The sequence below is a fragment of the Salmo trutta genome, chromosome 13 (genome assembly GCF_901001165.1).
Source record: "Salmo trutta chromosome 13, fSalTru1.1, whole genome shotgun sequence".
In the NCBI taxonomy this organism is placed as follows: domain Eukaryota; kingdom Metazoa; phylum Chordata; class Actinopteri; order Salmoniformes; family Salmonidae; genus Salmo; species Salmo trutta.
In genome coordinates, this window is record NC_042969.1 from 24,509,077 (window position 1) to 24,536,323 (window position 27,247).

Genomic DNA, 27,247 nt, shown 5'->3' on the forward strand with positions numbered 1-27,247 from the left:
TAGCCTGAAGAAGTTTTAAGAAGAAGGGAGCTTAGAGACCATTCATGTGGACCAGCTGGAGGAGAAGGTGTTGTGTATGATAGGAGAGACGGTGGTAGAGGGACTGCACGACTATTAAGTTAGCTAGCTACGTTAGCTAGATATCGCATAACGATATTATAGCCAACATAGCTAACGCCGTTAAGTTAGTCAAGATCTTTTTTGCAAATTGACGAGCTAATGCTAGCTTTTTAACACTTCTAGAATATTGTTATATATTGTTAAATACTAGGTAGCTAGATAATGCACGTTTAATTAGTTTTCTTGCTGTATTTAAATGTCCAGTAGCCAACTGTGTCTGTGTAGCAAGAAAACGTTCTTGGTTACAAAAGTATCCATTCGTCACAAGACAAGGGTTTAGCTGTCCTAATGTTAACCTCTCTGGGCCAGTGGGACGTTAGCGTCCCACCCTAGTCAACAGCCAGTGGAATCGCGTGGCGCGAAATACAAATACCTTAAAAATGCTATAACTTCAATTTCTCAAACATATGACTATTTTACACCATTTGAAAGATAAGACTCTCGTTAATCCAACCACGTTGTCGGATTTCAAAAAGGCTTTACAGCGAAAGCAAAACATTAGATTATGTCAGGAGAGTACCTTGCCAAAAATAATCACACAGCCATTTTCAAAGCAAGCATATATGTCACAAAAACCAAAACCACAGCTAAATGCAGCACTAACCTTTGATGATCTTCATCAGATGACACTCCTAGGACATTATGTTACACAATACATGCATGTTTTGTTCAATCAAGTTCATATTTATATCAAAAACCAGCTTTTTATATTAGCATGTGATGTTCAGAACTAGCATACCCACCGAAAACTTCGGTGAATTTACTAAATTACTCATCATAAACGTTGACAAAATACATAACAATTATTTTAAGAATTATAGATACAGAACTCCTTTATGCAATCGCTATGTCAGATTATAAAATAGCTTTTCGGCGAAAGCACATTTTGTAATATTCTGAGTACATAGCTCAGCCATCACGGCTAGCTATTTTGACACCCGCCAACTTCGGCGCACACTAAACTCAGAATTAGTATTAGAAAAATTGTATTACCTTTGCTGATCTTTGTCAGAATGCCCTCCCAGGACTGCTACTTCCACAAGAAATGTTGTTTTTGTTCCAAATAATCCATAGTTATGTCCAAATACCTCCGTTTTGTTTGTGCGTTCAGGTCACTATCCAAAGGGTGACGCGAAAGCGCAATTCGAGACAAAAAATTCAAAATGTTCCATTACCGTACTTAGAAGCATGTCAAACGCTGTTTAAAATACATTTTTATGGTATTTTTCTCGTAAAATAGCGATAATATTCCAACCGGACAATAATGTATTCATTCAAAGAGGAAAAGAAAAAACAGTGTGGTCTCGTGAATGCGCATATCCAATCTCTTAGTCACCAGGCAGACCACTGAGAAACTGAGCTACTATACTCTGCCCAGAGACAGGAGACGCCTCAATCCGCTTTCTGAAGGCTTTAGAGAGCCAATGGAAGTCTTAGAAAGTGCTACGTAACCCTACAGATACTGTAGTTTTGATAGAGAATCAAAAGAAGAACTACAAATTCTCAGACAGGCCACTTCCTGCTTGGAATTTTCTCAGGCTTTTGCCTGCCATATGAGTTCTGTTATACTCACAGACACCATTCAAACAGTTTTAGAAACTTCAGAGTGTTTTCTATCCATATCTACTAATAATATGCAAATATTTGACTCCGGGCCTGAGAAGTAGGCCGCTTAATTTGGGTATGTTTTTCATCCGGCCGTGAAAATACTGCCCCCTATAGCGAAGAGGTTAATGAGGGAAACAAGTATTTGACCCCTCTGCAAAACATGACTTAGTACTTGGTGGCAAAACCCTTGTTGGCAATCACAGAGGTCAGACGTTTCTTGTAGTTGGCCACCAGGTTTTCACACATCTCAGGAGGGATTTTGTCCCACTCCTCTTTGCAGATCTTCTCCAAGTCATTAAGGTTTTGAGGCTGACGTTTGGCAACTCGAACGTTCAGCTCCCTCCACAGATTTTCTATGGGATTAAGGTCTGGAGACTGGCTAGGCCGCTCCAGGACCTTAATGTGCTTCTTCTTGAGCCACTCCTTTGTTGCCTAGGCCATGTGTTTTGGGTCATTGTCATGCTGGAATACCCATCTACGACCCATTTTCAATGCCCTGGCTGAGGGAAGGAGGTTCTCACCCAAGATTTAACAGTACATGGCCCCGTCCATCGTCCCTTTGATGCGGTGAAGTTGTCCTGTCCCCTTAGCAGAAAAACACCCCCAAAGCATAATGTTTCCACCTCCATGCTTGACGGTGGGGATGGTGTTCTTGGGGTCATAGGCAGCATTCCTTCAAACACGGCGAGTTGAGTTGATGCCAATGAGCTCCATTTTGGTCTCATCTGACAACAACACTTTCACCCAGTTGTCCTCTGAATCATTCAGATGTTCATTGGCAAACTTCAGACGGGCATGTATATGTGCTTTCTTGAGCAGAGGGACCTTGCGGGCGCTGCAGGATTTCAGTCCTTCACGGCGTAGTGTGTTACCAATTGTTTTCTTGGTGACTATGGTCCCAGCTGCCTTGAGATCATTGACAAGATCCTCCCGTGTAGTTCTGGGCTGATTTCTCACCGTTCTCATGATCATTGCAACTCCACGAGGTGAGATCTTGCATGGAGCCCCAGGCCGAGGGAGATTGACAGTTCTTTTGTGTTTCTTCCATTTGCAAATATTCGCACCAACTGTTGTCACCTTCTCACCAAGCTGCTTGGCGATGGTCTTGTAACCCATTCCAGCCTTGTATAGGTCTACAATCTTGTCCCTGACATCCTTGGAGAGCTCTTTGGTCTTGGCCATGGTGGAGAGTTTGGAATCTGATTGATTGTTTGCTTCTGTGGACAGGTGTCTTTTATACAGATAACAAACTGAGATTCGGAGCACTCCCTTTAAGAGTGTGCTCCTAATCTCAGCTCGTTACCTGTATAAAAGACACCTGGGAGCCAGAAATCTTTCTGATTGAGAGGGGGTCAAATACTTATTTCCCTCATTAAAATGCAAATAATTTCATAACATTTTTGACATGCGTTTTTCTGGATTTTTTTGTTGTTATCCTGTCTCTCACTGTTCAAATAAACCTACCATTAAAATTATAGACTGATAATTTCATTGTCAGTGGGCAAACGTACAAAATCAGCAGGGGATCAAATACTTTTTTCCCTCACTGTATGTTGTCATCCACAGTTACATGTATTTATTTTCCAAGCACACAATATTTGACATACAGAGTTTGGTCTACTTCCTGTTTTTATTTTCGGCATGGAAAGTATACTGCCATACTGGTATCGTCCCGGCCGGACCTAATGCACATATCATTTTAAGTACACAACTATAATGTAAACTATGGACTTTAATATGTAATATAATGTGGGCACTAAGCGGATAAGGTTGTGTATCTTGTTAGTGTGTCTGTCCTGCCCCTAGGGCTCTGTGTAGTATTTGTGCATCATCACTGACTGTGGTTTGCTACACTAAGACAGCTTCTTATGCTTCACACAGGAAACAGTCTCCTGATAAATCAAGCTTGCTAATGTTGTCTCTCAAAATCCCATCTATTATTAATAAATATACATGAGTTAAAGACAGCTCATTCCATTCTGATGAGATTATTTTCTCTGACTCTACAGCAAACAAGTTGCACATGAATATTATTAAGGGGGTATGTATGTGTGTCTTGGGGAAATCTAGTTGTCAGTCACATGTAGACGAATGTTCTCGCTTCAGATTCTTCTTGGCATTCTGCAAGGAAATTAAACAGTTGTCCTTCAGCCTTCAAGCTGTACATTTAATTTACCAGCCATTGAGATGTTTCAAAACCTTGGTTTCCTGTTGACGGTTCAATGTAATGTGAACATTGCTCTTTTCGATTTAGACAGTTTTTAAAAGAGGTATTATGTCATGAATTGGGAATGAACATGACACATGATTATGCAAGTGGTCTTCTTGAGGCGTTACCTGGATCCACAATGTGTTGTTTGGAATTCTAACTGATAACAGCCTTCTTGCATCTTCACTTCCTACATTTCCTCCTATAGCTGTGAAGCTGCATAGAATCATGTTATGTGAGAAAGAGTAGCAGGGCTGGGGTGAATTCAGGAAGTTATTTTAATTTAGAATTGGAAAAAAAGACAAACTTATGAAATAAACAACTTCACTTTCTCAGTGTTTTGACAAGTCATTGAAAATAATTGCAGTTTTTTCACATTTTGAATTGCTATTTAAGATGACTTCCTGAATTAACTGCCTTCAATTGGAATTGACCCCAGCTCTAAAGTGTAGGGTATTAGACTTTTTGCTTCTTAGCTGGAGTTCTTCTTAGCTGCTTGTCGATTCACACAGCACATACAGTAGTGTTGAATTACATTTTGACAGGGCATCACCCACAGGACACTGGGTGTGGGTACAATGACACCTTGTTATTCTGTGTTTTGAAGCATAGTGAATAAAGTAAAGCTGGTCATGTAGACATGGATTCTGTTTACATGTAACATCTTCTTGTTATTATTGGATTCATATCAGTCTTGTGTGCAAGAGCTTCCGTGAAGACACTAGCCTGCATGAACGTTGTCCGACTGTAATATTATTTAATGGACCTCAAGCTGCCCTAGCACGCCTTAATGTAACAGCAACAACACATGTCCCTCGTGATTGTCCTCAGGCTACAATCTGATAACATTTACAGGGAATGGAGTCCTCCGTTATATCCATGTTCAACATTTAACAGTACAATTGTGCGGCGGCAGGCAGCTGGCCTAGGACACTGACAACACTGCTGTAACAGCAGCAATGCCAGCAGGATTGCTTTGCAGTTTGATTGTGAGGAGCTGCCAGAGGAATACTGAACCCTTTTCACCCCTGAAGTTTGCCTTTTATTCGGGTTCTTTATTTCGGTTTGAGGTACAGGGGGATTGCAGTGCAGGATTCCTCTATTATTAATAACATCCCCCCCTCTGGCAGGCGGCTGGCCCAGGTTTCACTGGGTGTGAATTATAGTCAATTGGTTGCATAATCAACCCCCACATTAATCATGAATGCCGTTCCCCATGGCAACTCTTTTAAATAAATTAGTATTTTTTTTCCTCACAAGAGCAGGCTGGTGAATCTAATGTAGATATATTAATGACTCTTACTGGACTCAGAGACATCAATTCAAATTTGGACACCGGACATCACTGATAGCTTTGATTTACAGTTCATACTCTTACCTACATTTAATATTTTTATGTGGGCTTAGTCGACTTTTGAGTGCAAATTCTGCCCCGCTGTAAATTAGACAATGAAAAGAAGCAGGTCTAGAAAACCATGAGAAAGGAATGACAGATGAACCGTCACAGCATAAAATAGAAGTCCCTCTCCGTTGCCTGAGGCTGTGAGAACTTTTCGTGCTGCATATCTATGCAGTGTGTGCAATGTAGTGTAGGACCAGCAGAAGGACAGTGGTTCCTGTCACTCTGCTGTCACACATAGAGCCACTCTGCTGGGGACTGGGCACGGCTCTATCAGCGACGCTCTCTGTCTGTCCTCCTGCGCCTCACCACACATCAAATCAAATTTTATTGGTCACATACACATATTTCTATATTAAATATCGCATTTCCTGCCTGGAGAGTGGAGACGGAGTAAAGTGCCTCTTAAGCTGGTTCAAATGGGTCGTTAGTTTAATCAGGGGGAAAAGCATGGGAGTGACTCAGTCCATTAGGGGACGGCGTTTCTCCCTTTCGGTAACCACAGCGGTCTGATTTGTGCTGTTCCAACAGAAAACACTCTGTTTAGAACCCAGGATCCTTTGCTCTTTGGCGTCCCACATCAAACATTCCTCTGTAAACCCATCAAAAGAGATAAAGATAAAATGAAAACACTGACGCCAGCGAGCCATTTAAACTTTAGAAGGTAATTACCCAACGTGTAGTGGTGCTTCAAGAACGGCTGGTGTGGGGGTCTTTCTCTCTTTCTCTTTCTCTCTCGCTCTCCCTCAGGGGATAGGGCTGTTATAGCCTGTGGTAGGTAGGTTAGGTAGAGGATGTTGATTAGGGTAGTAGCAGTGATAGTGATTGGTGCTCACTGCATGCTGAAATGTGATCACAGTCCCAGGCAGGTGATGTTCATTTATCTGTTACTTTGCTACTGTTATCAGGCCCTCGGAATGCTGCAGGGCCTTCCCCTGTTCCATCACTCTTCTCACTGTTAAATCCCTCCTTGTTTAGTCTGATAATGTAGACACGTCTGAAGGCAACTGCTTGTTGGTTTCCCGTCCATTTGATCTGTTATACTATCTGACAACTCTTCAGTCAATCTGTTGTCCCTGTGGCTGCGTGTTTTTTATTTCACCTTTATTTAACCAGGTAGGCCAGATGAGAACAAGTTGTCATTTACAACTGCGACCTGGCCAAGATAAAGCAAAGCAGTGCGACAAAAACAACAACACAGAGTTACACATCAGATAAAATCAATAATACAACAGAAAAAATCTGTATACAGAGTGTGCAAATGAAGTAAGGAGGTAAGGCAATAATTAGGCCAGTAGTGGTGAAGTAATTACAATTTAGCAATTTACACTGGAGTGATATATGTGCAGCTGAGGATGTGCAAGTAGAAATACTGGTGTGCAAAAGAGCAGAAAAACAAACCCAAATATGGGGTTGAGGTAGGTAGTTGGTTGGATGAGCTATTTACAGATGGGCTGTGTACAGCTGCAGCGATCGGTAAGCTGCTCCGACAGCTGATGCTTAAAGTTAGTGAGGGAGATATAAGTCTCCAACTTCAGTGATTTTTGCAATTGATTCCAGTCATTGGCAGCAGAGAATTGGAAGGAAAGGCGGCCAAACGAGGTGTTGGCTTTGGGGATGACCAGTGAAATATACCTGCTGGAGCATGTGTTATGGGTGGGTGTTGCTATGGTGACCAGTGAGCTGAGATAAGCCGGAGCTTTACCTAGCAAAGACTTATAGATGACCTGGAGCCAGTGGGTTTGGCGACTAATATGTAACGAGGACCAGCCAACGAGAGCATATAGGTCACAGTGGTGGGTAGTATATGGGGCTTTGGTGAAAAAACAGATGACACTGTGATAGACTGCATCTAATTTTCTGAGTAGAGTGTTGGAGGCTATTTTGTAAATGACATCGTCGAAGTCGAGGATTAGTAGGATAGTCAGTTTTACGAGGGTATGTTTGGCAGCATGAGTGAAGGAGGCTTTGTTACGAAATAGGAAACCGATTCCAGATTTGACTTTGGATTGGAGATGCTTAATGTGAGTCTGGAAGGAGAGTTTACAGTCTAGCCAGACACCTAGGTATTTATAGTTTTCCACATATTCTAAGTCAGAACCGAGTAGTGATGCTAGTTGGGTGGGTGGGTGCGGGCAGCGATCGGCTGAAGAGCATGCATTTCGTTTTACTAGCATTTAAGAGCAGTTGGAGGCCACAGAAGGAGTGTTGTATGGCGTTGACGCTCGTTTGGAGGTTTGTAACACAGTGTCCAAAGAGGGGCCAGATGTATACAGAATGGTGTCGTCAGCATAGAGGTGGATCAAAGAATCACCCTCTGCAAGAGCGACATCATTAATATATACAGAGAAAATAGTCGGCCCGATAATTGAACGCTGTTGCATCCCCATAGAGGCTGCCAGAGGTCCGGACAACAGGCCTTCCGATTTGACACACTGAACTCTATCTGAGAAGTAGTTAGTGAACCAGGCGAGGCAGTCAGAGAAACCAAGGCTGTTGAGTCTGCCGATAAGAATACGGTGATTGACAGAGTCGAAAGCCTTGGCCAGGTCAATGAAAACGGCTGCACAGTACTGTCTTTTATCGATGGCGGTTATGATATCGTTTAGGACCTTGAGCATGGCTGAGGTGCACCCGTGACCAGTTCGGAAACCAGATTGCATAGCGGAGAAGGTACAGTGGGACTCAAAATAGTCGGTTATCTGTTTGTTCACTTGGCTTTCGAAGACTTTAGAAAGGCAGGGCAGAATGGATATAGGTCTGTAACAGTTTGGGTCTAGAGTGTCTCCCCCTTTGAAGAGGGGCCTGACCGCGACTGTTTTCCAATCTTTAGGAATCTCAGACAATACGAAAGAGAGGTCGAACAGACTAGTAATAGGGGTTGCAACAATTGGTCTAACCAGCTGGTCCCATGCCAATTTCAGAATGGTGGATTTTCAGTTTGTTTCCGTTTGTCTGTTTGTCTTTCCCTTCCCCCGTGCTGCTGCTTGTTAGTGAGCCTGCCTAATGGAAACTGCATTAAATCGACTCACCCAGTGACAATACCTCTTTTAGAAAACACAACAATACAAATATATTTTTTCACTAAACCTGCTCTCAGAGCACAGTCAGGGAGATCAGAAATATTTACAAATGGAATAGGGACGGGTGTTTTTTTTGTCAACTAAAGCCATTTATGTTCCCACAGTGTGATATTTGCTAAGGACTTTGCAACACACGCCTCCTTGCCTTGCTGCTCCAGAAAATGTCATGTTTTAAATAATTGCTTCACAGACCAGTGATGTTACAAGATCCTTGCCAAGTATAAGGGAAACATTTTTATTCTTCCTTGTGCCATGAAGCAGCAAACATCAGCCAAAACGTAGACTTGAGGATTATACTTTATTCATGTGGCCTCTACCATGTCTCTTCTTTACCTAAACATGCACTTTTTCACCAGACAGTCCTCTAAATTCAGTTTTCTCACCAGAGAGTCCTCTAAATTCAGTTTCTCACCAGACGTTCTTCTAAATTCAGTTTTCTCACCAGACGGTCCTCTAAATTCAGTTTCTCACCAGACGGTCCTCTAAATTCAGTTTCTCACCAGACAGTCCTCTAAATTCAGTTTTCTCACCAGACAGTCCTCTAAATTCAGTTTTCTCACCAGACAGTCCTCTAAATTCAGTTTTCTCACCAGACAGTCCTCTAAATTCAGTTTCTCACCAGACGGTCCTCTAAATTCAGTTTCTCACCAGACAGTCCTCTAAATTCAGTTTTCTCACCAGACAGTCCTCTAAATTCAGTTTCTCACCAGACGTTCCTCTAAATTCATAAGAGTAAGAAGCGAGTGCGGACCCACAGGCTTTCAAAACACAGGATCGGAGGGTAATTATGCAGATTGTATTCATAAACCCATTCCCAGAGCCTTGCCTCTGCTGGGACACAGATCAAGATTGCTGTCAGGCACTGGGGTCTCTGTGGGCCACAGATAAAGAGGCAGTTTGAAGTGTCTTGAAATGGTTCCTAATGTACATGACACATTCCTTTTTCAACTTCCGATAAAAAGCCCATCCTTCGTATGTAACAAGCGAGGGGAAGCTAACAATGAGTGGAGACATAATTGGAAATGATTACAGAGGGTAATTCCAGGTTGTGCATGTCTTAATATAGAAGAATGAGACCCTATGCAATGTCTAGTCTTAAATATTAATGTCAGAGCATGATGATTATTAATCCAGCTAGGGGACAATACAGATTCAAATATTGACAAAACGTGTGTACATTGCTGTGTTAGTATGTGTTCCGTCAACCTAAGTCTTTATTCCACATGTTTAAGGGTGCTAGAAGTAGAAGTATGTAAACAATGGCGTGCAAGAAATAACTCAGTATCCTGAATATGCAGTTATGGTAATAGCATGTTACAACTTTCAGTGGAACAAGTTTGATGCTTTGACATAGTTCATCAAAACCCTTGTCTGTTTTCCTTTGACGAGCAGCAGTCAGCGACAAAAATGATCACAATCACGCCTGGTTCCCTCCTACAGCCTCCTGCCTGAAAGAAAATCCAATGAAAGTGACATCTACCACAAAGAATCCATGCAACCATGTAATTGAAGGTCTTTTATGGTAAAAAGACAGGCCCATTAAAAAATTTATTGTTCATACTTAATCATTTTTGGCTCTATGACATGAGAATGGGATTTGCTATAGGGAAAAAGTAAAATGTTATGCATTCCTTTTCCCGAACCTACAGGTAATTGAATAAAAAAACACGTTGAAGTACTAGACAATTATTGGGGTCACAGTTTCATGTGAAAAATATAGGAAATATTTAATTGAATCACTTGCACCATTATTTTTCTTGCCACTGTCAGAAGCTAATCAATTTGTATTACATGTATAGAGCAATCCCTAAAGTTTTGGCAGATATGGGAAAAAGGTTGATTAAAACAATTGGAACTAGGTCACTACAACTAATCCAGTTTGACACTGTTAATTTGGCTATCCAAAAGGCAAATCATAACATTATCGTTTTATCATTGACTTTTTGTTTAATGGGAACCTTGATGTTGTAAAAGAACATTCTGATACAAAAGAAAATGGACAATCAGATGGGGAGTAATGTATATACAAGGACAGCCTGAAATAATCAGAAGACTTTCAAGACCCTCACTCAGGTAATTTACCATGATGCAATGTTTGTGAAAATGATTTTTTTATTCTCATCTAGATTTTAATTATGTGGTTCTCAGCTTAACATAATTATACAGCATTCTGTGTTGTGATACCTCTCTGCGGCTTTACCCCCCCCCCCCCCCCCCCATACACACAACCCTAATTGATCTACAGAGTGACTGGATATATTTCTGTTTGTTGCATCACTGTCTGTCAGTTTGTCAAGTGTGATATTGCTCTTGGTCCTTTGGCTGCATTTACACAGGCAGCCCAAGTCTGATGATATATTTATTTTTACTAATTGTTCTTTTGACCAATCAGATCAGCTCTGAAAAAGATCTGGTGTGATAAGATCTCATGTGATTGATTAAAGGACCAATTAGTGAAAAAAGATCTGAATTGGGCAGCCTGTGTAAATGCAGCCATATTCATCCCATTAAATGTAATATGTCGTCACATTGAAGGCTTTGTTATGTCTGTTAGAAATCATGAGCAGAGAGAAGAAACGTCAGGAGGAAGGTCGCGGGAGGCTGTGAGTGGAAGAGAATAGATTGGTCATTAGCATGTAATTATGATTGATTGTAGCCCAAGAATAACATATCATATTGTTTATGGACACTTAGCTGAACCCTTCGGAGATTTCATTCAGCTCCCTATCCTGGTGCCTCTGTGTTACTGTCGCTTTGTCAACTTAACTTAGTGTTACTATGACTATATTTAACAACATGCCAGGAAATGGAGATCATACCTAGAACAAGTGTTATGGATTACATGAAGAAAACACTCCACAATCCGGTTTCAGACAGAAAGCTTTCAAGTAGTTACACAGATATGGGTAGATATTGTTTATGCACTCAAGTGAAAGCAACATTACTATTAGACACTATTAGTCAATACTAGACACCTTATTAGAAAGAAGTGGTGACTTGAGTGGCACAGGTTTTCTCCTTATCCTTAGATTTGTGGAGGTCATGAAAACTGACCGCTGACTCACACTCCAAGCATCAAAGACTCCTGTTCTTTGGTGGACACTACACCTCCGGCTTCCAAACAGTTTGGGGGTGGGGTTCGATTGCAATGTCACGCCACATCAAGTCTGTCACCTCAGCTACTTTTGATGCTTGCGGAGAGAGGGAGATCAGCCTGAACTCATCTGGGACCTGTACTGAAGCCTCCTGGGAGAGATATTGAGGACATGAGTAACTGGGAGGATGAGCCAAGTGTTTTCTGGACTAATCGAGACAGAGAGAGACGTGTTCTTTTGAACGTCTGACTGACTATAGTGTGTGATCGGACTTGATTTTCTTCAATGAGGAACAGAGGCAATTTGGCTGTCACAGCCTGTTATGTGATTTGTTGATCAATATGGTTGTGATTGGTGGTTTACTATTAGAAGAAATCATAAGTTATATTAGCCTATTTCTTGGAACAAACAGGGGCTTGCAAAAGCATGTGTCTTGCACTGAGAGGTAGTGATTGGGTGCACTGTGGGATTTCAGGTCATATCCCCCTCAGAAATGAAGTGCACATTTCTTTCTTGTCTCCAATTCTCACATGAACTTCTGCTCATAGAACCGCAATGAATAAGAATCTATAACTCTCTATCAAACAATTTGTAAAGCATGTTATTACTATATTTAGTTTACATTGCGATGATTTTTAACCTCATCTTGATATGTCTCCAGACGTACATTATTCTAAACTTGATGGCCATTACATACTGTAGCAGTACATGTTCTGTGGGTTGGGTCGGAAATAATTAAAAATGAAATGTATAGCACTGTTACATTCCATTACTTCCTTTCCTGTGGTTAGCCAGATTTAGAGCCGGTGTAGAAACTACAACTTTGTGTGAAGGTAGTCATAAACAACAATGATTTGGTCGTTAGCCAAGACTTTTTCCATGTGTAAAAGTTTAACTTTTGACTTTAACTGAATATAACCCTGTGACACATTATTTCCTGTGACAAATGTGGGGGACTTTTTCCAGATCAGCACAGGTGAAAGAAGACAGGGCAGGCTCCAGGCATAAATGACGTAAGCTGTTGCTTTTAGGTCCCCCGGATGCCTTTTTTGGGGCGGGGGGATTCAGTAGGTGTCTCAATTTACTTTTGAGAGTTAGAATAGTAGAATACACAAGGTGCAAGTTGGAAATTTGGTTGTGCATCAGTAGTTTTCCTCTTGTTTTGTCAGTAACTAACCACATTTCCATCCTCAGTTTTTATGCGAGTAAAGTCATACCGTATAAAAAAAATAATGACAGCTGTGATGGAAATGTTATAAATGCAGACAGATGACTTGTTAATTCGACATGGTGGATTATTTTTGTGTAAAATGTATTATGCGAGAAATGGCAGTGGAAACTCATTTATGCGCAAATTTTGATATAATAACCATGATATCGAAGTAAACTTGGAGTCACCCTATGGTGTGTGGTCCTCCCACGACAACTCGGGAAACCATGCAGTTTATTAGGCTACATTAAATAAATGATGATGAACTTCACAGAGTGGTGAAAGTGCAAGGTGATTCTGGTGACATGATGATCGATGCTTGACCACCATTTGACAAATAAAAATATTTTCTCTCTAATCCATGATAATCTCATCATGTAGACCAGCCACACAGCCTACCCGCACTGTATCTGCGAGCTGCTGGGGAGAGCGCAGGTGCCAAAACCAGAGTCGGGACATTTGCTATTTAACGCAGTTAAACATTTTTTTGACAAAACTATCAATAGAGTTGAAAATTAGGTGGAAACACATTACCCTTTCGATTTTTATTCAGTACATCAAGTAAAAAAGTACATTTTGTGTGCACTACGTGATCACCCACTGATTTTTATCCGCAACAAGTCCATTTGTTGGAAACACACCACTGGTGGGAAACTCAAATGTTATTTGTCACATGCGCCGAATACAACAGTATACAACCTTACAGTGAAATGATTACTTAGAAGCCCTTAACCAACAATGTCGTTTTTAAGAACCCCCCCCCCCCCAAAAAAAGTAAGAGATAAGAATAACAAATAATTAAAGTGCAGCAGTAAATAACAATTGCGGGCCTACAGAGTCAATGTGCGGGGGCACCGGTGTTGAGGTAATTGAGGTAATACGTACATGTAGGTAGAGTTATTAAAGTGACTATGCATAGATAATAACAGAGAGTAGCAGCAGCGTAGAAGAGGGTGGGGGGGTGGCATGCAAATAGACTGGGTAGCCATTTGATTAGCTGTTTAGGAGTGTTATGGCTTGGGGGTAGAAGATGTTTAGAAGCATCTTGAACCTAGACTTGGCACTCCGATACTGCTTGCCATGCAATAGCAGAGAGAACAGTCTATGACTGGGGTGGTTGGAGTCTTTAACAATTTTTAGGGCCTTCCTCTGGGGCTGTAGTGAGAGCTGGTATAGAGGTCCTGGATGGCAGGAAGCTTCGCCCTGGTGATGTACGGGGCTATACGCACTACCCTCTGTAGTGCCTTGCGGTCGGAGGCTGAGCAGTTGCCATACCAGGCGGTGATGCAATGCATCAGGATGCTCTCGATGGTGCAGCTGTAAAACCTTTTGAGGATCTGAGGACGCATGCCAAATCTTTTCAGTCTCCTGAGGGGGAATACGTTTTGTTGTGCCCTCTTCATGGCTGTCTTGGTGTGCTTTGACCATGTTAGTTTGTTTGTAGTGGAGCTGCTCTCAACCTGCTCCCCTACAGCCCCGTCGATGAGAATGGGGGCATGCTCGGTCCTCCTTTTCCTGTAGTCCACAATCATCTCCTTTGTCTTGATCACGTTGAGGGAGAGGTTGTTGTCGTTAAACCACATGGTCAGGTCTCTGACCTCCTGCCTATAGGCTGTCTCATCGTTGTCGGTGATCAGGCCTACCACTGTTGTGTCATTAGCAAACTTAATGACAGTGTTGGAGTCGTGCCTGGCCGTGCAGTCATGAGTGAACAGGGAGTACAGGAGGGGACTGAGTACGTACCTTTGAGGGGCCCCCATGTTGAGGATCAGCGTGGCAGATGTGTTGTTTCCGACCCTTTCACCTGGGGGCGGCCCGTCAGGAAGTCCAGGATTCAGTTGCAGAAGGAGCTGTTAGTCCCAGGGTCCTTAGCTTAGTGATGAGCTTTGTGGGCATACACATACAGTGCCTTCAGAAAGAATTCAGACCCCTTGACTTATTCCACATTTTGTTACGTTTACAGCCTTATCCTAAAATGGATTACATTTATTTTTTTCCTCAGCAATCTACACACAATAACCCGTAATGACAAAATGAAAACAGGTGTTTAGAAACGTTTGCAAATTTAGACCTAGGGTTGGCAGTGTTCCGCACTGGGACTCAAACACAATACAGTCCTTGATGCAATGTGATTCAACAGCAATGCCTCATCTCTTACCGCTCCAACTCCAAACCACTTTTATCCTACAGAAAGGAGAGAGTCTACAGCAGTGGGTACTGTAAAAACACATCAGGGCAACACTTTGCTTTTGTGGAGTTTGACAGTTTTGTAGATACAGTGCCTTCAGAAAGTGTTCAGACCCCTTGACTTTTTCCACATTTTGTTACATTACAGCCTTATTCTAAAATGTATCAAATATACTTTTTTCAGCAATCTACACACAATAAGGAAAACCTGTTTTTGTCATTTTTGCAAATGTATTAAAAATAAACAGAAAAAACGTATTTACGTAAGTATTCAGACCCTTTGCTGTAGGACTCGAAATTGAGCTCAGATGAATCCTGTTATCATTGATCATCCTTGAGATGTTGCTACAACTTGGTTGGAGTCCAACTGTGGTAAAATGTAAGTGATTGAACATGATTTGGAAAGGCACCCACCTGTCTATATAAGGTCCCACAGTTAACAGTGCATGTCAGAGCAAAAACCAAGCCATGAGATCGTAGGAATTGTCCGTAGAGCTCCGAGACAGGATTGTGTCGAGGCACAGATCTGTGGAAGGGTACCAAAACATTTCAGCAGCAGTGAAGGTCCCCAAGAACACAGTGGCCTCCATCATTCTTAAATGGAAGAAGTTTGGAACCACCAAGACTCTTCCTAGAGCCGTCCACACTGCCGAACTGAGCAATCGGGGGAGAAAAGGTTTGGTCAGGGAGGTGACCAAGAACTGATGGTCACTTTGACAGAGCTCTAGAGTTCCTCTGTGGAGATGGGAGAACGTTCCAGAAGGACAACCATCTCTGCAGCACTCCACCAATCAGGCCTTTATGGTAGAGTGGCCGGACGGAAGCCACTCCTCAGTAAAAGGCACATGACAGCCCACTTAGAGTTTGGTCTGATGAAACCAAGATTGAACTCTTTGGCCTGAATGCCAAGTGTCACGTCTGGAGAAAACCTGTCAACATCCCTACGGTAAAACATGCTGGTTGGCAGCATCACAATGAGGGGATGTTTTTCAGCGGCAGGGACTGAGAGACTAGTCAGGATCGAGGCTAAGATGAACGGAGCAAAGTACAGAGATCTTTAAAGAAGCCTGCCCCAGAGTGCTCAGGACCTCAGACTGAGACAAAGAATCACCTTCCAACAGGACAATGACCCTAAGTGCAAACATTTTGCCGTGGGGCGGAGAGAGACTTGTACAATCGTATAACAGATTTCATGCAATTCTACTCATTTTTTCAAGGACAGGGGTCTATCTGTGCCCGAGCACCTGGTGGTGGTGGTGGTATATGTATATATACAGTTGAAGTCGGACGTTTACATACACTTAGGTTGGAGTCATTAAAACTTGTTTTTCAACCACTCCACACATTTCTTGTTAACAAACTATAGTTTTGGCAAGTCGGTTAGGACATCTACTTTGTGCATGAGTAATTTTTCCAACAATTGTTTACAGACAGATTACTTCACTTATAATTCACTGTATCACAATTCCAGTGGGTCAGAAGTTAACATTCACTAAGTTGACTGTGCCTTTAAACAGCTTGGAAAATTCCAGAAAATTATGTCATGACTTCAGAAGCTTCTGATAGGCTAATTGACATAATTTGAGTCAATTGGACAGCCATCATACCGCTCAGGGAGGAGAAAAGAGCAAATCAATCCCAGAACAACAGCAAAGGACTTTGTGAAGATTCTGGAGGAAACAGGTACAAAGTATCTATATCCACAGTAAAACGAGTCCTATATTGACATAACCTGAAAGGCCGATCAGCAAGGAAGAAGCCACTGCTCAAAAACCGCCATAAAAAAGCCAGACTACGGTTTGCAACTGCACATGGGGACAAAGATTGTACTTTTTGGAGAAATGTCCTTTGGTCTGATGAAACAAAAATAGAACTCTTTGGCCACAACGACCATTGTTATATTCGGAAGAAAAAGGAGGAGGCTTGCAAGCCAAAGAACAATATCTCAACCGTGAAGCATGGGGGTGGCAGCATCATGTTGTGGGGATGCTTTGCTGCAGGGGGGGACTGATGCACTTCACAAAATAGATGGCATCATGAGGATGGAAAATGATGTGGATATATTGAAGCAACACCTCAAGACATCAGTCAGGAAGTTAAAGCTTGGTCGCAAATGGGTCTTCCAAATGGACAATGACCCCAAGCAGACTTCCAAAGTTGTGGCAAAATGGCTTAAGGACAACAAAGTCAAGGTATTGGTTTGCCATCACAAAGCCCTGACCTCAATCCAAAAGAAAATTTGTGGGCAGAACTGAAAAAGGTGTGTGAGCAAGGAGGCCTACAAACCTGACTCAGTTACACCAGCTCTGTCAGGAGGAATGGGCCAAAATTCCCCAAACTTATTGTGGGAAGCTTGTGGAAGGCTACCCAAAACGTTTGACCCAAGTTAAACAATTTAAAGGCAATGCTACCAAATACTAATTGAGTCTATGTACACTTCTGACCCACTGGGAATGCCATGAAAGAAATATAAGCTGAAATAAATCATTATCTCTACTATTATTCTGACATTTCACATTCTTAAAATAAAGTGGTGATCCTAACTGACCTAAGACAGGGAATTTTTACGAGGATTAAATGTCAGGAATTGTGAAAACTGAGTTTAAATGTATTTGGCTAAGGTGTATGTAAACTTTTCCAACTTCAACTGTATATATTTTGTATACATTTTTGTCGTTGTTGTTGACACTCCTGTACATTTTTACATTTACATTTTAGTCATTTTAGCAGACGCTCTTATCCAGAGCGACTTACAGTAGTGAATGCATACATTTCATACAATTTCATACATTTTTTTCTGTGCTGGCCCCCCGTGGGAATCGAACCCACAACCCTGGCGTTGCAAACACCATGCTCTACCAACTGAGCTACAGGTAAGGAAAGCCTACCAGGGTGAACCACCAAAGGGGGGGGTAGGGTAGAGCTGCCGCTTTCAAGTTGCGGGACTCTAACGCGGAAGCTTACAAGTAATCCTGCTATGTTCTGCGACGAACCATCAAACAAGCAAAGCATTAATACGAGGCTAAGATTGAATCATACTACACCGGCTCCGACGCTCATCTTATGTGGCAGGGCTTGCAAACCATTACAGACTGCAAAGTGAAGCTCAACTGCGAGCTGCCCAGTGACACGAGCCTACCAGACTAGCTAAATAACTTCTATGCTCGCTTCGAGGCAAGCAACTGTCGTGACGTTGTATTAGTTAATGTGACGACTGTTGCTCATCGAATGATTAACGGTTTATAATTGCGTGATTAAATGAATTAAGCAATGAATCAAGCAATTATTAACTCATTAACCTGGGGCACCATGGGAACATTATTTTGATTGAGTTTCTATTTCCCAAATTAACTCAAAGGATATCAGAATATCGATTTTACAACAGTCGCTAAATCAATCAACCTCTTGTCTCATGTCTGAACGTCGCATAATCCGGGAATCTGCACGAACCCGGATGAGTTTACCACACCAATCTTAGTTGATTATTTATTTACTAGCAAGCTAAAATGATGATAAAAATACGCATACACAAAACACAGTCTAGCTATTGATTAGGACTTAGTATAACGGGCCAACACACTATGGCACGTGTTACCCAAAATGGGGATTTAAAAGAGAGAGAAACAAAGAAAGTACACGAGAGAAATATACATTTGGGTTCATTTGTCAGCCATGCTTATTTAAACCTAGCCTTGCCCCGAACTGCCGCTCTTATGGGTCAGAATATAATGATGTAATTACGTGTTGCAGGTCTCAGGTGGGAAGCTCCGCGTGGGTCGTTTAGGCTTCTCAATGACGCACTTCTCCGGCGCAACTCTCTGGTTGTCCTCACGATGTCAGTGTCCTTCTTGGCTTAGTGGTCTGATCCCTCGCGGTTTTCTGAGGACAGACAGCTCTGTAGCTCAGAGCTCACAGCTTCGGGCTCGAACGGTGTAGATACCACGATTCAATGGAGAGTGGAGGCTGGGTGGTTCGGCTTGAATTCACCCGCTTAGACACAGCTACTCGTCCGTAGCTCGTGTAGAAAAAGATTTCTTTGTCTTCAACCTTGTGTTTCGTGTTGGGGTTTGTTGACTTTGTTAGACCTTCGCTGCAGCTTGGGGTCAATTAGTCTGATATGTTAATTTTTCACTCTCCTGTCTTATACCCTCGGGTCAGAAGTGGGCGTAACTGCCTTTAGGGCAATTCTCTGGGCGGACCAAGTTAAGGGGCAAGGCCTAGATTTGACTAAAATCCTATTTTAGACACTACCTTCACATCTCATCTTTACCAAAACATTCTCTTTGATTTGGATATTTTCCACACAACGTACAATGTATAAACATCAGGCATATACTGGGAAAACTCTTAAAGGTACAATGTTTTCATAATAACGTCATCTCTTAACCTTTAATAACAACACAAAAGTTACATACGTTTTCATATTCCACCTCTCGTCATGACCACCATTGTGGCTGACGGAAACCATTGTTCCAAAGTCCCTTTATTGCATGTTTAATGTTCTGAGGCCAGTTCTCCATTGTGAGGACAAAGGAATTTCTCTGTGGCCTAAGGTTTATCATGGGCATGAGGGGTCATAAAACCCCCACATCTTCAGACCCCTAGATCTCTCCTCCTCTGTTGGGGGTTTGGGAGATAATCTGTAGGGTGGTGGTCTCCTGTACCCTGACCTGATCAGGACAGTCATGACACAACACTGAGACACGCATGAGAGCATCAGCTGTTCCGGACGACTGTGTGATCACGCTCCCCATAGCCCATGTGAGTAAGACCTTTAAACAGGTGAACATACACAAGGCTGCGGGGCCAGACGGATTACCAGGACGTGTGCTCCGGGCATGTGCTGACCATCTGGCAGGTGTCTTCACTGACATTTTCAACATGTCCCTGATTGAATCTGTAATACCAACATGTTTCAAGCAGACCACCATAGTCCCTGGCCCGAGAACACAAAGGCAACCTGCCTAAATGACTACAGACACGTAGCACTCACGAATATAGCCGTGAAGTGTTTTGAAATGTTGATAATGGCTCACATCAACACCATTATCCCAGAAACCCTAGATCCACTCCAATTTGCATACCGCCCAAACATATCCACAGATGATGCAATCTCTATGCACTCCACACTGCCCTTTCCCACCTGGAGAAAAGGAACACTTATGTGAGAATGCTATTCATTGACTACAGCTCAGCGTTCAACACCATAGTACCCTCAAAGCTCATCACTAAGTTAGGGTTCCTTGGACTAAACACCTCCCTCTGCAACTGGATCCTGGACTTCCTGACGGGCCACCCCCAGGTGGTGAGGGTAGGTAGCAACACATCTGTCACGCTGATCCTCAACACTGGAGCACCACAGGGCTGCGTGCTCAGTCCCCTCCTGTACTCCCTGTTCACCCACGACTGCATGGCCAGGCACGACTCCAACACGATCATTAAGTTTGCAGGCGACACAACAGTGGTAGGCCTGATCACTGACAACGACGAGACAGCCTATAGGGAGGAGGTCAGAGACCTGGCTGGGTGGTGCCAGAATGACAACCTATCCCTCAATGGAAAAGGAGGACCGAGCACACCCCATTCTCATCAACGGGGCTGTAGTGGAGCAGGTTGAGAGCTTCAAGTTCCTTGGTGTCCACATCAACAACAAACTAGAATGGTCCAAACACACCAAGACAGTCGTGAAGAGGGCATGACAAAGCCTATTCCCCCTAGGAAACTAAAAAGACTTGGCATGGGTCCTGAGATCCTCAAAAGGTTCTACAGCTGCAACATCGAGAGCATCCTGACTGGTTGCATCACTGCCTGGTACGGCAATTGTCCGGCCTCTGACCGTAAGGCATTACAGAGGGTAGTGCGTACGGCTCAGTACATCACTGGGGCTAAACTGCCTGCCATCCAGGACCTCTACACCAGAAGGTGTCAGAGAAAGGCCCTAAAAATTGTCAAAGACCCCAGCCACCCCAGTCCTAGACTGTTCTCTCTACTACCGCATGGCAAGAGGGACCGGAGTGCCAAGTCTAGGACAAAAATGCTTCTCAACAGTTTTTACCCCCAAGCCATAAGACTCCTGAACAGGTAATCAAAAGGCTATTTGCATTGTGTTCCCCCTCCCCAACCCCTCTTTTTACGCTGCTGCTACTCTCTGTTTATCATATGTGCATAGTCACTTTAACTATACATTCATGTACATACTACCTCAATTGGGCCGACCAACCAGTGCTCCCGCACATTGGCTAACCGGGCTATTTGCATTGTGTCCCGCCACCCACCACCCGCCAACCCCTCTTTTACGCTACTGCTACACTCTGTTCATCATATATGCATAGTCACTTTAACCATATCTACATGTACATACTACCTCAATCAGCCTGACTAACTGTCTGTATGTAGCCTTGTCTGTGTGTAGCCTTGCTACTTTTAAAGCCTCGCTACTGTATATAACCTGTAAGTAAGCATTTCACTGTAAGGTCCACACCTGTTGTATTCGGTGCACCTGGCAAATAAACTTTGACTTGATTTGATTTGGCTTCGGGACAGGTCTCTGCATTTCCTTGAGTGACCCAGCCAGAGCCCAGACTTAAAGCTGATCGAACATCTCTGGAGAGACCTGAAAATAGCTGTGCAGCGACGCTCCCCATCCAACCTGACAGAGCTTGAGAAGATCTGCAGAGAAGAATGGGAAAAACTCACCAAATACAGGTGTGCCAAGTTTTCAGCGTCATACCCAAGAAGACTCGAGGCTGTTCAATGGAAACAGGATGCGTCTGAGCTCAATTTCAAGTCTCATAGCAAAGGGTCTGAATACTTATTTAAATATTGTATTTCTGTTTTATTTTCAATACATTTACAAACATGTCTAAAATCCTGTTTTCACTTTGTCATTATGGGGTATTGTGTGTAGATTGATGAAGATTTTTGTTATCCATTTTAGAATAAGTCTGTAACGTAACAAAGTGTAAAAAGGTAAGGGGTCTGAATACTTTCCAAATGCATTGTATTTGCTTTATGCAGATTCTAGAAGATTTGCATGAAAATCTGTTGTAAATTTCATGTAAATATAGCTACTGACATCACTCAATTAGCCATGCCAGCTAACAATTTTTAGATTGGTAGTTAGTCTATCCAGTTATCTAAACTTGTAGTAGTCGTGACCGAATATCCACCGGGCACATGCCCAGGGGCCCTGACATCCAATGTTCCCCCATTGAATTTGTTAGTCACTCTCACTCAGATATCACTAACATGGACAGTGCACAGACCTTTCAGGGGGCATAATTCATATGCAAAAATTAATATCATTCTAAGTGCCTCTGTAGCCAAAATGTTTACTGTAGGCATATGTATTTCTGCAACAACAAACTCACTCATCACAAATTGTAAGCAAGTTGGTTACAGTGCCTCCTAAAACATGATTGACATCAGGGAAAGAGGGTGGGCGATCAGCTGCTCATTGATGTTGATGATTAAAGTAAATCTGCTAGTTAGGTAGCTTTATTTTTTTATACTGATTGTGATTTATCTTCAATGCTCTTAAATAATAACATCATAATATAGCCTAATATTCATAATCTTTTAACTCATGATACAGTATATGGCTGGCTGACTAGTGGCTTGTGTGGATATTTTAGTATATGGTGGTTAGCTAGAGTCTAGACTACCTGTGTTCAGTCAGAGATCTGTATATAATGACGAGATGCTCATGTCTCCACCCTAACAATGGGAGTTGTTGACCCAAAGGCAGGAAGGCAGGCGATAAGCTTAGGTCCAAAATAAGCCCATAAAAACAAACACATTGGGCTTATTTTGGACAGATTTTGGTGAGAGTGAAACCTCTTGCTTCGCCTCTTCTTCTCTGGTTCAGTGCTTTCTGTAAAAGTGTAAATTAGGAGGTGCCAGAACAAAAAGTGAGCACGAGAACGGGGTGACCTGGGGAGCTCTGGGGTACCATAAAACATGAAAAAAATGCACCTTTATAATAAAGCATTGCATGCATATCATCGCATTTGCTAGTGGCATAAAGCAGTAGAGTAGAGGCGCTTACAGAAGGTGCACACATGGGAAAATGTTTTGTAGTGTAGGGTCCAGGAAAAAGGTTGCCTTTTTTTAACGCATTTCATGCAATTCTACGTCATTTTACATGACTGGAGACTTTGGCAGAATCTTTTTTAATATCGCAAAAATTATCAAAATGACAGGCTACTGTGACACTGACAAACTGAGAATCTGAGATCAATAAAAAAGACATTGTCTTGAATCCATCAATAGCCTAGGCCTAGGTGTGTGGAGGAGACACATATTGTGCAATATGTGAAGGAAATTATAGTCCTAAAATAGCTTTCCAGTTTCACTGACTCAACCAGTGAATGCACAGCTCACTCACCCAAAAGCCTATCTCTCTTGATTTACTTTGTAAAACAATGTTGGCTCAACAGGCTTATTTGGAAGTTGATCAAAATCATTTGGTAGCCGACAGCAGACAGATTAGAGTTTTCTCTGTTCAGAAGGATCCATTTGCTTTTTCCAACCTGAAATTTCCCACAATTGTACACTGCTCAAAAAAATAAAGGGAACACTTAAACAACACAATGTAACTCCAAGTCAATCACACTTCTGTGAAATCAAACTGTCCACTTAGGAAGCAACACTGATTGACAATACATTTCACATGCTGTTGTGCAAATGGAATAGACAACAGGTGGAAATTATAGGCAATTAGCAAGACACCCCCAATAAAGGAGTGGTTCTGCAGGTGGGGACCACAGACCACTTCTCAGTTCCTATGCTTCCTGGCTGATGTTTTGGTCACTTTTGAATGCTGGCGGTGCTTTCACTCTAGTGGTAGCAAGAGACGGAGTCTACAACCCACACAAGTGGCTCAGGTAGTGCAGCTCATCCAGGATGGCACATCAATGCGAGCTGTGGCAAGAAGGTTTGCTGTGTCTGTCAGCGTAGTGTCCAGAGCATGGAGGCGCTACCAGGAGACATGCCAGTACATCAGGAGACGTGGAGGAGGCCGTAGGAGGGCAACAACCCAGCAGCAGGACCGCTACCTCCGCCTTTGTGCAAGGAGGAGCAGGAGAAGCACTGCCAGAGCCCTGCAAAATGACCTCCAGCAGGCCACAAATGTGCATGTGTCTGCTCGGTCAGAAACAGACTCCATGAGGGTAGTATGAGGGCCCGACGTCCACAGGTGGGGGTTGTGCTTACAGCCCAACACTGTGCAGGACGTTTGGCATTTGCCAGAGAACACCAAGATTGACAAATTCGCCACTGGCGCCCTGTGCTCTTCACAGATGAAAGCAGGTTCACACTGAGCACGTGACAGACATGACAGAGTCTGGAGACGCCGTGGAGAACGTTCTGCTGCCTGCAACATCCTCCAGCATGACCGGTTTGGCGGTGGGTCAGTCATGGTGTGGTGTTGCATTTCTTTGGGGGGCCGCACAGCCCTCCATGTGCTCACCAGAGGTAGCCTGACTGCCATTAGGTACCGAGATGAGATCCTCAGACCCCTTGTGAGACCATATGCTGGTGTGGTTGGCCCTGGGTTCCTCCTAATGCAAGACAATGCTAGACCTCATGGCTGGAGTGTGTCAGCAGTTCCTGCAAGAGGAAGGCATTGATGCTATGGACTGGCCCGCCCGTTCCCCAGACCTGAATCCAATTGAGCACATCTGGGACATCATGTCTCGCTCCATCCACCAACGCCACGTTGCACCACAGACTGTCCAGGAGTTGGTGGATGCTTTAGTCCAGGTCTGGGAGGAGATCCCTCAGGAGACCATCAGGAGCATGCCCAGGCGTTGTAGGGAGGTCATACAGGCACGTGGAGGCCACACACTCTACTGAGCCTCATTTTGACTTGTTTTAAGGACATTACATCAAAGTTGGATCAGCCTGTAGTGTGGTTTTCCACTTTAATTTTGAGTGTGACTCCAAATCCAGACCTCCATGGGTTGATAAATTGGATTTCCATTGATTATTTTTGTGTGATTTTGTTGTCAGCACATACAACTATGTAAAGAAAAAAGTATTTAATAAGATTATTTCTTTCAATCAGATCTAGGATGTGTTGTTTAAGTGTTCCCTTTATTTTTTGAGCAGTATATTTGAAATATTGCAAAAGGCCTGTTTGGTAGGCATCCTGTTCACTGATAGATTTGCTGCTCGTTCCCGACTGTAGGCTATGCCTTAATTGTTATTGGGCTACACGCAATCCACAGCTAGGAATTTTTGTACATATAAGTTATTGGTCCTCTGTGGCTAAGTTATAGGCCATAGTAGGCTATTCTGAATTATTTTATTCATTTATGAACATACAGCAGTAGTTCTATAATTCTATCTTTTTTTAGCGGGGATGCTGTGCATCCTTCCCGTGGTTATGATCCTATAAGGAAATAAGTGCTACTGTGCATAGACTATCAGCCAACCAGACAGAATATTGAGGATGATGTAACCTAAATCAAGTTTTATTAAGTGTTAATCAAATGTTATGCTGCTGTGGCAGTAAACACTCGACTGGTCGCATCTCAAACTGTGCGTGTTTGGATACAGGGCAGACTGGGTAAAAGGCACAACCGGGCAGAAGTGAGCTCCTTACAGGACAGACCAATGGACGGGGTAGGGGTGGTGAACTTGACGACAATGACTTGGGGACAGTGGGTTCAGAACAACAAAGACAAAAATGTATATAAATATATATATATACCACCACCAGGTGCTCTGTGCATGTCCCTGGAAAAATGAGTAGAATTGCATGAAATCTGCTATACAATTGTACAAATTTCTCTCCGCCCCACGGCAAAATGTGTAGAACTGCAGAAAACTTCCTTTAAAACTACAAATGTCTCTCTGCCCCATGGTAAAATTTGTAGAATTGCAAAGAAAATTGCTTTAAAACTGCAACATTTGTTCTCTCCGCCATCAAAAGGGGGGCAGCAATTTTTTGGCCCGCTCTCTTTTAGGGCCTCCAGGAAGCTAGAGCCGGCCCTGCAGGAATATATTACTCTATGTGTTCTTAACCAAGGAGTATACTGTGCTACATAACCAAAGAGTATACTGTGCTACAGTACATAACAAAGGAGGTAGTCTCGAGTTATTGCCCGCCTGAGGTAGAGTAGCTCACGATAAGCTGTAGACCACACTATCTACCAAGAGAGTTTTCATCTATATTGTTCATAGCCGTCTATTTTTCACCCCAAACCAAAGCTGGCACTAACACCACACTCAATGAGGTGGGTGGATAAGGCCATAAGAAAACAAGAAAATGCTCATCCAGAAGCGGTGCTTCTAGAGGCCAGGGACATTATTGCAGGAAAACTTAAATCCGTTTTACCAAATTTCTACCAGCATGTCACATATGTAACCAACTTTACTCCACACACAGAGACCTGTACGAAGCTCTCCCTCGCCCTCCATATGGAAAATCTGACCATAATTCGATCCTCCTTATTCCTGCTTACAAGTAAAAACTAAAGCAGGAAGTACCTTCCCTGTGGCTTAGTTGGTAGAGCATGGTGGTTGAAACACCAGCATAGTGTGTGCAATGCCAGGGTTGTGGGTTTGATTCCCACGGGGGGCCAGTACAAAAAAATAAATAAAATAAAAATAAAGTCATGAAATGTATGCATTCACTACTGTAAGTTGCTCTGGATAAGAGCGTCTGCTAAATGACTAAAATGTAAATGTACCAGTGACTCACTCAATACGGAAGTGGTCAGATGATGCGGATGCTATGCTACAGGACTGTTTTGCTAGCACAGACTGGAATATGTACTGGGATTCCTCCAATGGCATTTAGTATACCACCTCAGTCACCGGCTTCTTCAATAAGTGCATCGACGACATCATCCCCACAGTGACCATACATACATATCCCAACCAAAAGCCATGGATTAAAGGCAACATCCGCACCGAGCTAAAGGCTAGAGCTGCCGCTTTCAGGGAGCGGGACACTAATCCGGACGCTTATAAGAAATCCCGCTATGCCCTCAGACGAACCATCAAACAGGAAAAGCATCAATACAGGACTAAGATTTGAATCCTACTACACCTGCTCTGACACCCGTCGTATGTGGCAGGGCTTGCAAACTATTACAGACTACAAATGGAAACCCAGCCACGAGCTGCCCAATGACGCGAGCCTACCAGACGGGCTAAATGCCTTTTATGCTCGCTTCGAGGCAAGCAACACTGAATCGTGCATGAGCGCACCAGCTGTTCCGGACGACTGTGTGATCATGCTCTCCATAGCCAATGTGATCAAGGCCTTTAAACAGGCCAACATTCACAAGGATTACCAGGACGTGTACTCAGAGCATGCGCGGACCA